The sequence below is a fragment of the Gobius niger genome (genome assembly GCF_951799975.1).
Source record: "Gobius niger genome assembly, chromosome: 11".
NCBI lineage: Eukaryota > Metazoa > Chordata > Actinopteri > Gobiiformes > Gobiidae > Gobius > Gobius niger.
Genome location: NC_136862.1, coordinates 30346283 through 30363463, shown reverse-complemented (window position 1 = coordinate 30363463; position 17181 = coordinate 30346283). Strand labels below are relative to the sequence as shown.

Sequence of the window (17181 nt, the reverse complement as noted above, 5' to 3'; positions counted from 1 at the left end):
AAAGTGAGGAGGAATTTGATTAAAAAAAATGAAAAATGGATGAAAAAGTGACAAAAAATGTTTAAAAAATTTTACAAAAATGGAAAAAAAATTGACAAAAAACAGAGAAAAATTTGACGAAAATTTGAGGAAAAATGGACGAAAAAGTGACAAAAAAGTGGCAAAAAAGTGATAAGAATTTAACACAAAAAAAAAAACGAAAAATTTGACGAAAAAAATGACAAAAAAGTCCCGGACAAAAAAAGCGATGAAAAAAAAATCTGATGAGGAAAAAGATCAATTCAGTTTTGTAGATCTTAGCTTTCAAGTGAGGCGTTACACTGGCCTACAGGATTTGGGTAAAGCTGAACTGGAGGAAATGCTCTCGGTTCAGGCGGGAGCTAAGAGGTTAAACTAAACTTGGACATCACGGAATCAAACATACAAGCAACTGAACCGGGCACATTGTGTCCTGGCTTGGCTTTATCCAAATCTAAAAGCTTCAGCAACAACAACAAAATAGCATCAAAATAGTGACGAAAACGTGCAAAAAAAATAAAATAAAATCGACAACATTTAAAAAAAAAAAAAAAAGTGACGCAAACGTGGCAAAAATGCAAAGAAAAGCAACAAAAAAGAAAAGTGACGGAAACGTGATGAAAACATGACAAAAAGCAACCCCCCCAAAAAAGCAAAGAATATGCAATAAAAATAAATGTAACAAAAACGCTTCAAAAATGTGACTAAAACGCGGCGACAGCGCGACGATCACAGCTACGATCACTTTTGGTTTTAGTTTTCAAATTGCTCTCCAGCCGAGAAGCTTTTAGATTTGGATAAAGCCGAACTGGAGAAGATGCGCTCGGTTCAAGGAGGTCAAATGTCAAGCGTTAATACTACAGACTTTCATGTACTAGCATTTTTTTTCATGTCTTACAGCAGTGGTTCCCGACGGTTATTGTCTTTCGTACCCCTTGGGCCTTTCAGTGGTCAACCGTGTACCCCCTACCTCAAGGGTGTTGCAGTATTTAGAAAGTAGTTACTTAAAAGTGGTATTTGTAAGAAAAAGGACAATATTGCGGTCAAAATAAACCTAAAATTCTCCCAAAGCAACACATTTTACTGAAAAATATAGACTTTCCTATAAAAATGATGTTACATTTTCCATTTTTGTTCAATCTGATAGAGTTCCAAGTCCCCCTGGTTGGTAAACACTGCTGTACAGGACCTATAATCTACTGGGAAGTTAATAAGTAACCAAACTATTATCTTTCTGTCCCAGACACCGGGATCACGAGATGCACAAAATATTGAGTTATTTTTTCTTTTGTCGTGCCTAAATTTATGCACATGCTTAATTTGGTTGAAATAATTCTTGCACACTTTCCATAAATGAAAAAATTTGTAAAAGTTGTAAACCTGAGATCCTCTTTTTGGGAAGACCAGAAAGCAGGGCATTACAGTAGTGGATACGACTGGTGATAAAAGCATGCATGAGCGTCTCCGTGTTGGCCCGTGAGAGAATGGGGCGACTCTGGCTCTGTTCTTTAGATGGTAAAAAACGATCTTTGTGATATTCTTAATGTGTGGAATAAACGCCAGCTCAGAGTTAAAGATCACACCCAGGTTCTTCACCTGTGAGGAAGGATTAATGTGATTTATTAATTGTGTAATTAATTGTGGTTTTATTCTTGTTTTCTGTAAAGCGTCTTTGAGTGTCTTGAAAAGCGCTATACAAATAAAATGTATGTATTATTAATAGACAGTGACTGTAGTTTGGGTAAAAGTCTCTCTCTCTCTGGGCCTCAGGGCCGATGATTAACATTTCAGTTTTGTCCTGGTTAACTTGTCAAACCCTAGAGGCCCCTGATCAGGGGGCAGTTTTGGTCCAGCCAGTTGGACACACTTGGACACAAGGGGGCGCCCTTCCAACCTTCTCAGTGTAAATGTGAGTTGACTTTCTTCAGAGTTAGACTTTAGGTCAGACACCATGAATGACAGTAACATGACGCTAAATACAGTGAGCTCTTTGTTTGCAGTAAAAAGGCCGAGGCCTCATTGCTCTTCAGTCACAGACTGAGAAGTGAAGAAGAAAGTCATGGAGCTTCTGCTTTAGACAGAACTTCAGACTTCTGCTGGAGTTATATCATATTCTGAAACGCAAATATGTAGTAAAAACATAGAATATATGGAAAGTAATTTTACTTTTTGTAATTGCAATTTTATGTGAAAATCCTGTATACTTAAAATGTTAGTTAATTATTATTTACTCTCATTCTAAAAAAAACATGTAATTTGTATCTGCTGTAGAGTCACGTTTGTCCCAATTCCTCAGAGTCATGGTGGACCGTGACAGATGTGGACAGGACTGTGGTAGATCTACTTTTACTTTGGATAAAATAGTTTCTATAGTAACTGTTGAAGAAATGAACCTCATGAGTTTCTTCTGTAACATCTGTCCACATCAGTCCTGCTGCACCACGACTCAGAGGAACTGGGACAAACATGACTTTACAGCAGATACAAATGACAAGGGTTTGTTTCTGTAAAATGAGAGTCATTAATAATAAACTGACATTTTAATCACATAAATTCAGGATTTTCACACTTATTACTAAAGGAATACTTGAATTTAAATCTTTTATTGTTACAACCAGTAGAAGCGTAGTGTTCTAAAGGAGCATCTCCATGACTTCCTTCTTCACTTCTCAGTCTGTGACTGAAGAGCAATGAGGCCTCAGACTTTATACTGACAATAAAGAGCTCACTGTTTAGCGTCATGTTACTGTGACTCACAGTGTCTGACCTACAGTGTAACTCTGAAGCCAATCAGATCACAGTGACTCAGAGTGGGCGGGGCTCAAATGTGACCAAACGCCAAAATGCAGTTAAAAAGTGCATCCATTGGCCTGGTGTCATCAGGAGACATGGAGATGTATAACTGTGTATCATCAGCATAACTGTGAAAGTTGACTACGTGTCTCCTGATGACATCACCAAGAGGGAGCAAATACAGATTAAAAAGCACTGGGCCTAAAATTGAACCCAGGGGCACACCACATGTAATTCCATGCACCTTAGAGGAGCAGGTATCCACAGTGTGAGGTAGGAAGTAAACCATTTGTGTACAGCACCAGAGAGGCCCATGTGTTTTAAACGAGTTAAAAGAATAGTGTGGTCGACTGTATCAAAGGCAGCGCTCAGATCCAGAAGAACCAACACTGTGACCTTCTGTGAGTCATAATTTTATCTAAAGTCATTTAACATCTTTAAGAGGGCGGTCTCTGTGCTGTGGTTTACCCTAAAGCCGGACTGGAATTTCTCCATAATAATAAGTAATAAAATGATTAAGTTGGATAAAGACAAGTTTTTCTAAGATTTTGCTTAAAAATGGTTCTTAGTTGGATACTGGTCTGAAATTGTTTAAATCTTTACAGTCCAAATTGCTCTTCTTCAAGAGCAATTTGTGCGTGCGTAATAAAATGCGTGCGTGCTGTTAGGAAATGATATCTGCCATAGCACTAACTGGAATGCAAGTAAAACAATAACAAGTAAATATGATGCCAGAGAAAGTGCAGGGAGCACGAAAATGGTAAATAAGAAGTTACAGAAAGCGATAAGAAAGGAGAAAGTTAGCGCTCGCACGCCTAAACACGCTCACTGCAGATACATTGTCACAATGTGGAGAACAGCTCGAACCGACCTTGGGCGATTCGAGATGAACTCTGCAGACACACACACAGATGCCCCCCCTGCCTCCCTGTCAGGGAGTTTATAAAAAGTGTAAGAGACAAAGCAGTGGCAGAGATCTCTCAGCGCTGGGTTGTCTCAACGTGGAACGACCGACTGCTCGTGAAGCGGAACTATTGCTCGTATTGACGTGTGATGCCAATTCTCAATAATCAAAAAAGAACCGGATCAATTGTTGGAGACGGGTAATACACGACTAGAAGGCTAAGAGATAATGTAACTAAAAGTGTGTCATAAAATGCGTGAGTGTGTGATAAAATGTGTGAGTGTGTAATAAAATGTGTGAGTGTGTAATAAAATGTGTGCGTGTGTAATAAAATGTGTGCGTGTGTAATAAAATGTGTGCGTGTGTAATAAAATGTGTGAGTGTGTAATAAAATGTGTGAGTGCGTCAAAAAATGTGTGAGTGTGTCAAAAAATGTGTGCGTGTGTAATAAAATGTGTGCGTGTGTAATAAAATGTGTGAGTGTGTAATAAAATGTGTGAGTGTGTAATAAAATGTGTGAGTGTGTAATAAAATGTGTGCGTGTGTAATAAAATGTGTGCGTGTGTAATAAAATGTGTGAGTGTGTAATAAAATGTGTGAGTGTGTAATAAAATGCGTGAGTGTGTCAAAAAATGCGTGAGTGTGTCAAAAAATGCGTGAATGTGTAATAAAATGTGTGCGTGTGTAATAAAATGTGTGAGTGTGTCATAAAATGTGTGTGTGTAATAAAATGTGTGCATGTGTAATAAAATGTGTGTGTGTGTAATAAAATGTGTGCATGTGTAATAAAATGTGTGAGTGTGTAATAAAATGCGTGAGTGTGTAATAAAATGTGTGAGTGTGTAATAAAATGTGTGAGTGTGTAATAAAATGTGTGCATGTGTAATAAAATGTGTGAGTGTGTAATAAAATGTGTGAGTGTGTAATAAAATGTGTGCGTGTGTAATAAAATGTGTGAGTGTGTAATAAAATGCGTGAGTGTGTCAAAAAATGCGCGAGTGTGTCAAAAAATGTGTGAGTGTGTAATAAAATGTGTGAGTGTGTAATAAAATGCGTGAGTGGGTCATAAAATGTGTGAGTGTGTAATAAAATGTGTGAGTGTGTAATAAAATGTGTGAGTGTGTAATAAAATGCGTGAGTGTGTCATAAAATGTGTGAGTGTGTAATAAAATGCGTGAGTGTGTCATAAAATGTGTGAGTGTGTAATAAAATGTGTGTGTGTGTAATAAAATGTATGTGTGTGTAATAAAATGCGTGTGTGTGTAATAAAATGTGTGTATGTGTAATAAAATGTGTGTGTGTGTAATAAAATGTGTGTGTGTGTAATAAAATGTATGTGTGTGTAATAAAATGTGTGTATGTGTAATAAAATGTATGTGTGTGTAATAAAATGCGTGAGTGTGTCATAAAATGTGTGTGTGTGTAATAAAATGTGTGTGTGTGTAATAAAATGTGTGTGTGTGTAATAAAATGTGTGTGTGTGTAATAAAATGTGTGTGTGTGTAATAAAATGCGTGTGTGTGTAATAAAATGTGTGTATGTGTAATAAAATGTATGTGTGTGTAATAAAATGCGTGAGTGTGTCATAAAATGTGTGTGTGTGTAATAAAATGTGTGAGTGTGTAATAAAATGTGTGAGTGTGTAATAAAATGTGTGAGTGTGTAATAAAATGCGTGAGTGTGTCATAAAATGTGTGTGTGTGTAATAAAATGTGTGCATGTGTAATAAAATGTGTGTGTGTGTAATAAAATGTGTGAGTGTGTAATAAAATGCGTGAGTGTGTAATAAAATGTGTGTATGTGTAATAAAATGTGTGTGTGTGTAATAAAATGTGTGTGTGTGTAATAAAATGTATGTGTGTGTAATAAAATGCGTGTGTGTGTAATAAAATGTGTGTATGTGTAATAAAATGTATGTGTGTGTAATAAAATGCGTGAGTGTGTCATAAAATGTGTGTGTGTGTAATAAAATGTGTGAGTGTGTAATAAAATGTGTGAGTGTGTAATAAAATGTGTGAGTGTGTAATAAAATGCGTGAGTGTGTCATAAAATGTGTGTGTGTGTAATAAAATGTGTGCATGTGTAATAAAATGTGTGTGTGTGTAATAAAATGTGTGAGTGTGTAATAAAATGCGTGAGTGTGTAATAAAATGTGTGAGTGTGTAATAAAATGCGTGAGTGTGTAATAAAATGCGTGAGTGTGTCATAAAATGTGTGTGTGTGTAATAAAATGTGTGTGTGTGTAATAAAATGCGTGAGTGTGTAATAAAATGTGTGAGTGTGTAATAAAATGTGTGAGTGTGTAATAAAATGCGTGCGTGTGTCAAAAAATGCGTGAATGTGTAATAAAATGTGTGAGTGTGTAATAAAATGTGTGAGTGTGTAATAAAATGTGTGCGTGTGTAATAAAATGTGTGAGTGTGTAATAAAATGCGTGAGTGTGTAATAAAATGCGTGAATGTGTAATAAAATGCATGAGTGTGTAATAAAATGTGTGCGTGTGTAATAAAATGTGTGAGAGTGTAATAAAATGGGTGAGTGTGTCAAAAAATGCGTGAGTGTCAAAAAATGCGTGAATGTGTAATAAAATGTGTGAGTGTGTAATAAAATGCGTGAGTGTGTAATAAAATGTGTGTGTGTGTAATAAAATGTGTGAGTGTGTAATAAAATGCGTGAGTGTGTAATAAAATGTGTGCGTGTGTAATAAAATGCCTGAGTGCGTAATAAAATGCGCGAGTGTGTCAAAAAATGTGTGAGTGTGTAATAAAATGTGTGAGTGTGTCAAAAAATGTGTGAGTGTGTAATAAAATGCGTGAATGTGTAATAAAATGCGTGAGTGTGTCAAAAAATGTGTGAGTGTGTAATAAAATGTGTGAGTGTGTCAAAAAATGTGTGAGTGTGTAATAAAATGCGTGAATGTGTAATAAAATGCGTGAGTGTGTAATAAAATGTGTGAATGTGTAATAAAATGTGTGAGTGTGTCAAAAAATGCGTGAATGTGTAATAACATGTGTGAGTGTGTAATAAAATACGAAAAGGATTTATTAAGGTAAACACGTTACTTAGCACTGCTTTACGGAAAGCGTTTCTCTTCTTTGAAAATGTTGCTTGGAAACCATCAAACCTGACTGAACTGGAGATGCTTTGTAAAGAAGAATGGTCCAGAATACCTTCCACCAGAATCCAGACTCTAATTGGAAGCTAAAGAGAGCGTTTAGGGGCTGCAAAAGGAAGATGCACAAAATAATGAGTTATTTGTGGGGCCTAAATGTATGCACATGCCTAATTTCGTTTAAGTAATTTTTTTACACTTTACATATAAACTTTCTTTCCCTTCTCAAATATCACTGTGTTAGGGCTGATTTTGTTCATCGTCAAAAGACCGAGGGCCGAACCCGGAGTAAAGCATCACTTTCGGCAGTTGTACGTCACATGACTTAAGTGGCTGTTCTGCAAAGAAATGTAAAGGAACTGACTGCATGTTTCACATTGTTGAACCCCCGCCTTAACCAAGCCCATTTTCTCCAGTTCGGCTTTACCTAAATCAGAACGCTTCTGGAACTTATAGCCTAAGCTTGCTGCTGCTTTTTTCACGTTTTTGTTGTGTTTTTGTTGCCTTTTCATTGTTTGCTTTTTTCGTTGTTGCTTTTTTTGGCATGTTTTTGTCGTCCATTTGTTGCTTCTTTGTTTGCTTTCTTTGTCACTTTTTTCATTGCTTTCTTTTTTTATTCGTTACGTTTTCATCCTCGTTTCGTTGCGATATCGACACTTTTTTTCAAGAAGCTTTTAGATTTGGGCAAAGCCAAACCGGAGAAAATGTGCTCAGTTCAGGTGGGGGTTAAGCGACCATCAGGCCTTTGATCTCTGATTTGTGTTTAAGTTATTAAGTGTAATTTTAAGTTAAAGTTAATGTTAAGGCCTGACATTGCCCACTCAAAAACCCAGGGGTAGAAAAAAGAAACCTCGGGGAGAACCACAGAAGGACAGATCCACTGGATATCTTTTTGAAGATTATTTACTGTCCAGTAGATGGAGCTGCTGCTATAGTATTAGTCACTGTGAACATAGTTTTGTCTGTGTGTTTTTTTAAGACCAAACTGTGTGGCGCTGGACTTGCCTCCTGTTTGCATTTTTGCTCGACATTATGAAGAACTATATACAGTCTTTGAATAAATTCCCCCAAACATCCAAATGCTGGTGCCTTATCGGGCGTGAACAGGAGGTGCCCGCCAGAAGAGGGCGCTCTCAGCCAGCAGATACACTGGCTGACTCATGGTGTTATAACAATGTAAAGACCACATGTAGTAAAGAACCTGCACCTGATTTCTGCAAAGACAGAGGTTGTGGGGTGAAGTTTAAAGTGTGAGGAGGAGGAGGAGAAGGAGAAGGAGAAGGAGAAGGAGAAGGAGAAGAAGAAGAAGAAGAAGAAGAAGAAGAAGAAGAAGAAGAAGAAAAAGAAGAAGAAGAAGAAGGAGAAGGAGAAGAAAAAGAAGAAGAAGGAGAAGGAGAAGAAGAAGAAGAAAAAGAAAAAGAAAAAGAAAAAGAAAAAGAAGAAGAAGGAGAAGGAGAAGGAGAAGAAAAAGAAGAAGAAGAAGAAGGAGAAGGAGAAGAAAAAGAAGAAGAAGAAGAAGAAGAAGAAGGAGAAGGAGAAGAAAAAGAAGAAGAAGAAGGAGAAGGAGAAGAAAAAGAAGAAGAAGAAGAAGGAGAAGGAGAAGAAAAAGAAGAAGAAGAAGAAGAAGAAGGAGAAGGAGAAGAAAAAGAAGAAGAAGAAGGAGAAGGAGAAGAAGAAGAAGAAAAAGAAGAAGGAGAAGGAGAAGAAGAAGAAGAATAATTTATTTTTATAGCGCCTTTCACAGATGAGACAATTGTACCTTCACTCCATACTCGGCGGTGTTCAGTTTCCCCTGACAGAAACGCTGTCGACTGCACACGTCTGCACACATCTGCACACATCTGCACACGTCTGCACACGTCTGCGCCAACGGTCCCTCTGACCACCACCGTGCATTCAACACACACACATCAGTCACCCTGGCCTATTGAACATGTTTTTAGTGGTAGGGGAAACCGGAGTACCCAGAGGAAACCTACGCAGACACGGGGAGAACATGCAAATGGGGGGAATCGAACCCAGGACCAAATTGCTACCGTGCTGCCATAAGATTAGGATGATGAGCATTTCAGGACATGTTTGAAGGCAGCATGCTTTATGAGACCGTCTGAGGACACGGAGGAGATTCTATGCTGTTTGAAGAGAACATTTTGTAACATTCATTTGTCGACTCAATTGTTTCGAGTCAGATTAGATCCTGATTCATTTTGTTCGATTAACCTCTTAACTCCCGCCTGAACCGAGAAGATCTTTTTCCTCACGTCGTCAGATTTTTTTTCCATTATTTTTTTGTTGGGTATTTAACTCATTTTTGTAACTTTTTTTGTAATTTTTTGGTAATTTTTTGTCTAATTTTTGTCTTTTTTTTTTCAAATTTTCATCACATTTTTGTCACATTTTTAAAAAAAATGTTGTCACATTTTTTGCATTTTTTTTGTCATTTTTTTGTCAATTTTTTAAGCAAATTTTTCTCATTTTTTGTCACATTTTGTCACATTTTTCTCATTTTTTTGGGTCAAATTTTCATCACATCTTCGTCACATTTTTGTCACATTTTTGTCACATTTTTTTGTCACATTTTTGTGATTTTTTTAGTCATTTTTGTATCAATTTTTTGTCATTTTTTGGTCACATTTTGTCACATTTTTGTCATTTTTTTGTCTAATTTTCCTCCATTTTTGTTCATTTTTTTTTTTTTTGTCACATTTTTGTCATTTTTCCATCCATTTTTTGTCAATTTCTTGATACATATTTGCCACTTTTTCATCAATTTTTCGTCACTTTTTTGTCAATGTTTTCTCACTTTTTTGTCACATTTCCATCATTGTTTTCGTCTCAGTTTTGTTGCTATTTTCACAGCTTTTTTACGGAAGCTTTTGGACTGGGGTTGGGCTGGTTGTCATGTGGGTTGGTTGTCACATTGCTCATTACAGCCACACTAGGGGGCGCTGTGACTTGATATTGTTGACCGAATATCAAGTTAGCCATCCTCATTCTCCTGCTGTAAAATGTTTTTGTTGACTCTAAAAAAACATTGATTTGAGGAGAGGATTAGTCGTTTTTGAGCATTTGGCCAATTTTTCAAGTGTCTGATGTTTTTTTTTTTGGTTTTGTTTTAAAGCCTGAAGGTGATTAGTTTTAAGCGCCTTTTCTTCACCATCAGTTTTTTTGGTAAGTTTTTACTGTTCACCGGAAAAACCTAAAAAAATGATTGCCTCTTGAGCGTGATGGAAAGTAAAGGTGCCATGCTAACCACCCTTAGCCATCGGGTCACTAAAAGGTCATTACGTTCAATATCAAGTATAAAAGGTTCCATAATGCACCTTTAAGAACATTTTTATATCTAGCAAAAACTATGGATGAAAGTTTTTGACGTGGGCGAGCATTGGCTTTTCCGTCTAAAGCCGTGTGAGAGCTGCTGGGGCTGGTTGTCGTGTGGTCAGCTGGGGCTGGTTGACGTGTGGTCAGCTGGGGCTGGTTGTCTCTTGTAGTAGAGAAACCTTAACTTGGCACCAGATTGTAAACGCGACATTTGTGACGGAAAAACAGACCATGTGCTCTGTCATGTCACGTGTCTGCACATTTTCTCTAGCGCGAGCCAAGTAGTCAGAGGCTAGTGTTAGCACAGCGTTAGCCTTGTCCACGTCTCAACTTGGGCTGAGATGTGCTTCTAGTGAACTCAAGTGAACAGTCGAGATGTGGAGGAGAGCTACAAACGAGTTCAGCCAACAGCTCAACTACCTAGTTTCATGGTTTGATTCAGGTGGTGCAGCTTTAAAGCAGAACTAAGTAACTCATGCCCCTACAGGCCATAAGCGTCACTGCATGTTGCTGTTTTTTTATTTTATTCATTAACCCCTTAACTCCCACCTGAGCCGAGCACTTTTTCTCCAGCTTTACCCCAATCCAAAAGCTTCTGGAAAAAAGGTGTTAAAATAGCAACAAAACTGAGACGAAAACAATGATGAAAATGTGGAAAAAAGTGAGAAAAATTTAGAAAAAATTGACAAAAAAGTGATAAGAATTTGACGAAAAAGTGACCAAAAAACGGACCCAAAAAAATTGAAAAAGTGACAAAAAAGTCACGAAAATTTGACAAAAATGAGACGACTGCCCAACAAAAAAAGTGATGAAAAAAAATCTGATAATGTGAGGAAAAAGATCAATTTAGTTTTGCAGGTCTTAGCTTTCAAATGAGGTGTTACACTGGCCTGCAGGATTTGGGTAAAGCTGAACTGGAGAAAATGCTCTCGGTTCAGGCGGGAGTTAAGAGGTTGATTGTCTGTGAGAGTAAAATCCTAAGCCGACAAAAAAGACAAAGGCAGAGAGGGATAAGTACATTGTGCCACAATTCAATTACACAATAGATATTTTTTCCGTTCAAATTTGGCTGTAATTACTGCTAAAGTGATGCTAACTCACAGTTAGCTTCACCCCTGTTTGCCTGTTAGCTTCTTCTTCGTGATTCCATTAGTGTGTATTGGTGGCTCTGACCCGAAGGCACCCAATCATCCCATTAAAGGAATAGGCCATTGTTTTTTACATACTGAGACATTACCTGAGCTTAGACGAGTTGATGCGTAGCTGTCTGGTCTTTGTGCGTGTGCTCACGCTAATGTTGTTAGCATTTAGCATCTCCCAGCCTAGCTATAGCCCCATACTGGGATGAAGTTAGAAGCTACTTCTAAAGGGGTACTACATTGTAAGTATATGTATATGTAGTAACTTAGGAGCGCTTCGACGTCCGCGCTGTAATATCTCACTTTACTGCGCAGATGTCGAAGTGCTCCTAAGTTATTACGCCCTAAAATATAGCACCCCTTTTTATCCGCTAAGAAAATCAACTTTTAATTTTGTATAACTAGACTTAGCTTGTGTAAAGGCTCACGTAACTGTATTTAAATAGGGAAAATGTGGAACAGCTTCTGACTTCACCTCCGTTTGGATCCATGGATGAGAAGAGGAGTCTACATTCTCTGTTTGGGTGACTGAGGGCACGCGTAAAGACCAGAAAGCTACACATCAACTCCTCTAAGCAAAGGTAAGAACATATCTCAGGATGTAAAAAAAGGTGGCCTATTCCTTTAACACTTGTATTACCCCCAGAGGGACTACGAAAATGATTTATTAAGGTAAACACGTTACTTATTGCTGCTTTAACAATAATAGGGGGGAAAACAACACTGTGACGACTTGCTCTGGGCATGGGGCACATTGTCACAGGCGATTTTCTCATTTATTATGTTTTATTTACTATTTCTTGCAATAGAATGTAAAAAGGTTCAAGCTTTTCAGTCTGATTCTTGAGGGACTTTCTGTTGAAGAGGCTAGAGAAAAAAAGGTGTGACAACCAGCCCTGGATGTCACAAACGGATGCCATATCTGTGTATGAAAACGATATGTACGTTGAACCGGTGACAGTCCGCTCCACAATGGTCCCTGCTCTTTGCTTACGGTGCACTTCCCCCCCCGGACTCTGTGCTGGATTTGCTGACCTGCTGCTGACTGTGTTTTTCTGAGCCCGGGACCCTGTCTGTTTGCTCTGATCACTCTGGAGCTAAAGGCAGCACAATGGCCCAAGCTTTACACGCCACTAAAGAGGAGAGAATGGACCCGCGCCAATGATCCAGATACAGGAGAGCGGAGGGGGGGGCCTCACGGGGCCACAGAGACAGACAGAGTGAGTTACAGTTAGGGGTCTCCAACCGTTTACCGGGTTACATTCATGCAATTGAAAAGACCGACAATTTCTTCTTCATGGACCCTTATGTAACTATGCCGACACTATTATTGGTGTAATATGATTCTGTTTTCCCACTGAAATAACAAACACAACACTTTACAACAGCACTTTCTGAACGTAAGTGCTTCCCATAAGTACAGTATACAATTTCAATATAAAACAGAAAAAATAATACCATTATAAAAGACATAGATGTGTGCAATTAGGGGACAAAAGCAGTTCTAAACAGGCAATTGATCTTTTTCCTCACATCATCATCAGATTTTTGTTTTGTTTTGTTGGGCAGTTGTCTCATTTTTTGTGAAATTTTCGTGACTTTTTGTCACTTTTTTGTCACTTTTTCATCCATTTTTCCTCAATTTTTCGTCAAATTTTTCTCACTTTTTTGTCTTTTTTTTTTCCATTTTTGTCACTTTTTCTGGAAATTATTCGCATTTTTTTGTCAAATTCTCATCACCTTTTTGTCCATTTTTTCTCCATATTTCGTCAAATTTTTCTCACTTTTTTGTCAAATTTTTGTTTTGTTTTTTGTTAATTTTTTGTCAAATTATTGTCATTTTTTGTAGCATTTTTTTCACATTTTTGTCATTTTTTTGGTCATTTTTTGTCAAATTTTTGTCATTTTTTCGTCATTTTTTTGGCCTTTTCTGTCATTTTTTTAATCAATTTTTTGTCATTTTTGTCATATTTTTGTCATTTTTTGGTCATTTTTTTATCTTATTTTTTTGTCATTTTTTTGTCAATTTTTTGTCAATTTCTTGTGACATTTTTTGGACATTTTTGCCACTTTTTCATACATTTTCGTCACTTTTTGGTCAATGTTTTCTCACTTTTTTCCACATTTTCATCCTTGTTTTCGTCTCAGTTTTGCTGCTATTTTCACACCTTTTTTCCCAGAAGCTTTTTGGATTGGGGTAAAGCTGGAGAAAATGTGCTCGGTTCAGGTGGGAGTCAAGAGGTTAAACAGGGGACTTGTCAAATGGCTCATCGTGTTCCAGAGCCTAGGACGTGCCAGGGGGAAAAAAGAAGGATCACCCGCTGCTAGCTCCTGGTCCTGGTCCTAAATAGGAAGATCCAAGTCCCTCAATAGACTTCAAAACAAACATTAAAAGTTTCATGTCCACCTATAGCAGGCACTGGGAGCCGGTGCAGGGGGTTCAGCACTGGAGCGATGTGACTGTGCCAGCGAGCCACGGCGGTTTGCACCTGTTGCAGCCGATTAAAAGTGCACACGCCCACTTCAAGTGCTTTTTTCAGCAGTACATGCAGGAACGAATGGAAAGCATGCTTGGCCTTTTCTAGGTTATTCTCAAACCTGTCAAGTTCTGGATTTGAAAATAAGGGAAATGGTGAGCCGCACCACCACCCCCCAAACCGAGCTCCAAGGGTGTCTCAGCCAAAACAGGGGAGTTGACAGGTGTGCTAGCTGTTACCCAGGCTGCTACAGGTGGCAGGTCTTGGAAGCTTAGTGACAGAGTTCAGTTTGGAGAGGCAGAGGAATGTTGTTTGTTTTGTTCTGTCATAATACGGGAGATTTATGTGTGGAAATACTAATACGGGAGGATGGCAGGAAAGACAAGTAAAATACAGTAGTTCCCAGGCCAAAACGGGAGACATCAATCAATCAATCTATCAAAGTTTATTTATATAGCACCTTACAACAACACAAGACCAAAGTGCTTCACAGAAAGATAAAACAACATTAAAAAATCAATCAATCAATCAATCAATCAAATAAGTGCGATCTAAGTCTTAAAAGCTAGTTTGAAAAGACATGTCTTCAATCTAGACTTAAAGAGGGACAGCTCTGTGAGAACACGCAGACTGAGGGGCAGCTGTTCCACAGTTTAGGCGCTACAACCCTGAAAGAACGATGGCCCCACTGTTTGTACCGGGACCTGGGCACGTCCAGAACCATTTGATCGGCAGACCGGAGAGCTCTGCTGGGGCGATGTACGGTCACCAACTCAGTCAGATATAACGGAGCGAGACCATGGAGGGCTTTAAAAACAAGCATCAACATTTTGAAATCAATCCGAAAACGGAGCGGGAGCCAGTGCAGGGAGGAGAGGACGGGAGTGATGAGGCTGAGTCTGGATGAACCGGTGAGAAGCTTCTGCACTAACTGTAGCCGGTGGAGTGACGAGTGTGGGAGGCCAGAGTAGAGAGCGTTGCAATAGTCCAACCGAGAACTGATGAACGCGTGGGTCGCCTTGTCCAGGTCTTGGCGCGAGAGAAAGGGTTTAACCTCGGTCAAAAGGCGCAGCTGGAAAAAAAAATGGCTTTGACAACAGCATTTATTTGTTGTTTAAAGTTCCCAGGTTCCGAACTGCATCGCGAACTGGACCCATGACCCTGGACTGAAACTGAAGGACATCCCCGACATGACATCTATGGTCATTCTGGCAAAGAAAAGGTTTCACTTTGGCCAGGAGACCAAGCTGGAAGCAACACTGTCCACATGTTTGTCAAATTTCAAATTGTCATCGAACTTGACCCTTACTTTTCACTGTTTGAGAGAAAGGGGCACGAGTTCCCAAATCCAACACAGAGTCCTTAAATATGTGCCCAAACAGAATGCCCTCACTTTTACTCTCATTGAGGTATAAAAAACCTGTGTGAGCCATCCCTCGGTGTCAGTGAGAGCATTGTGAAAGGACTGGAGAGCCTCTGAGCGGTTTGGCAGGATGGGTGAGTAGGCCTGTGGCTCGTCTGCATTAAGGTGAAAAGACATGTTATATTTGGAACGGACAGTTCTACATGGCAGTACGTTGGAGAACAACAGCGGATCGAGGATGGAGCCTTGAGGCACTCCGGTGGGATCAGGTGAAACGGACACAAGGCTGATGTTATTTTGAGTGAATTATACTCTTACTTCCTCCATTTATTATTTATTATTTTATTGACCTCAGCAAGGCCTTTGACACAATAGGCCATTCATTGCTCTTAAATAAACTTGAAAGGTATGGTGTCAGGGGCCTAGCTCACACTTGGCCAAAAAGTTATCGAAGTGATCGAAATCAGTACGTACATATTAATAACATCAACTCAAAGGAGGAAAAAATGACCCACGGTGTTCCTCAGGGCTCCGTTTTGGGACCTAAACTATTTATCATGTACATTAATGAAATCACTGAAGTCCTCAACAAATTACAATGTTTCCTATTTGCTGATGATGCCAGTCTGTGCTGTTCTGGAAAAAATCTCGAGCTGCTTTTAAATACAGTAGGAACTGAGCTTAAGATACTAAAAAAATGGTTTGATACAAATAAACTTTCCATAAATCTGCATAAAAGTAAATATATTGTATTTGGAAACAAGGAAGTAAACAAACCGTGTCAACTCAAAATTGGGGAGGTAGAAATTGAAAGGGTGTATGTAGCAAAGTTTTTGGGAATTAATATTGATGATAAGCTGATGAACTATGAACTGGCTAAAGATCTGGATACCGACTGCTCCGGGCAAATGCGAATAAATACCTGGATCAAAAATGACACTTCAAAGCCGTTCATTCAGCTGTAGCGAGTAGGAATGGGAGAAATAGTTTGCATATTTCAACTGAAGAGATAAGACGACGGTGAGGTGGGCAAGTTTAAACCAGAACGTTTCTCCAGAGTAATGTCATGTGACCAATATTAGTCATATTAGTTTCACTGTAATGTCCCCTTAAGGAAATATCTTCTGTATTTACAATAAATCATATATAACAGGGCTACTTATTGTAGGTGTTATCCATGTGCTAATTATAGAAATGTCAATCGATGATTCAATACTTTAGAGGCGGCTTGTATTTTCTTTGGCGCAGTCTCAAAACCAGTTTGAAGGTTCTCCCCAAGAATGACTCACAGAAGACACGCCCTCGATTATACTTTGAGAATTTGAGAAGCAATAGTACACAGTTAATACAATGTACAGATAGGTATGTTACTGTCAAAGGTGGTCGAAGTACAGTACTTGATTTCATGACTTGAGTAAAAGTACAGATACTACAGGTCAAATATTACTCATTACTAATAAAAGTTGCGTGGTCAAATTTTTACTGAAGGGAAAGTACTGAAGTGTTTGCCATAGAAAAATACTGAGGGATTCAAAGTGGAAAAGTAAAAAAAAAAAATACTTTAACCTCTTAACTCCCACCTGAACGGATCACATTTTCTCCAGTTTGGCTTTACCCTAATCAAAAAGCTTCCTGGGGAAAAAAGCCACAAAAAGGTAGAAGAAAACAAGGATGTAAACGCAACAAAAAAGTGACAAAAATTCAACAAAAATGTGACAAAAACTCAACAAAAAAATTACAAAAAATCAACAAAAATGTGACAAAAACTCAACAATTTTTTTTTTTACAAAAACTCAACAAAAATGGGACCAAAAAGAAAACAAAAAAACATAAAAAAGGTGACACAACACAGCAACGACGCGAGGAAAAAGATCAGTTTTGTGGGTCTTAGCTTTCAAATGAGGTGTTACAGAGACCTATATAATGGCCAAAGAGGACAGAATGCATTTGGTTCAGGCGGGTGGTAAGAGGTTAAGCAAGTGGTATTAACTGCACAGCGCCACCTACTGTTCTGGAGTGAGTGAAGCTTAAAGATAGGGCCAAATTGCCATTTT

At 38.4% G+C, this 17181-nt stretch overlaps 1 protein-coding gene across 1 annotated transcript in view; it reads left to right on the top strand.

Moving 5' to 3' along the window:
• st6gal1 (ST6 beta-galactosamide alpha-2,6-sialyltranferase 1) overlaps positions 1-17181 on the top strand; it is a 204973-nt gene that overhangs the window by 56802 nt on the left and 130990 nt on the right. The gene's annotated exons all lie outside the window — the stretch shown is intronic.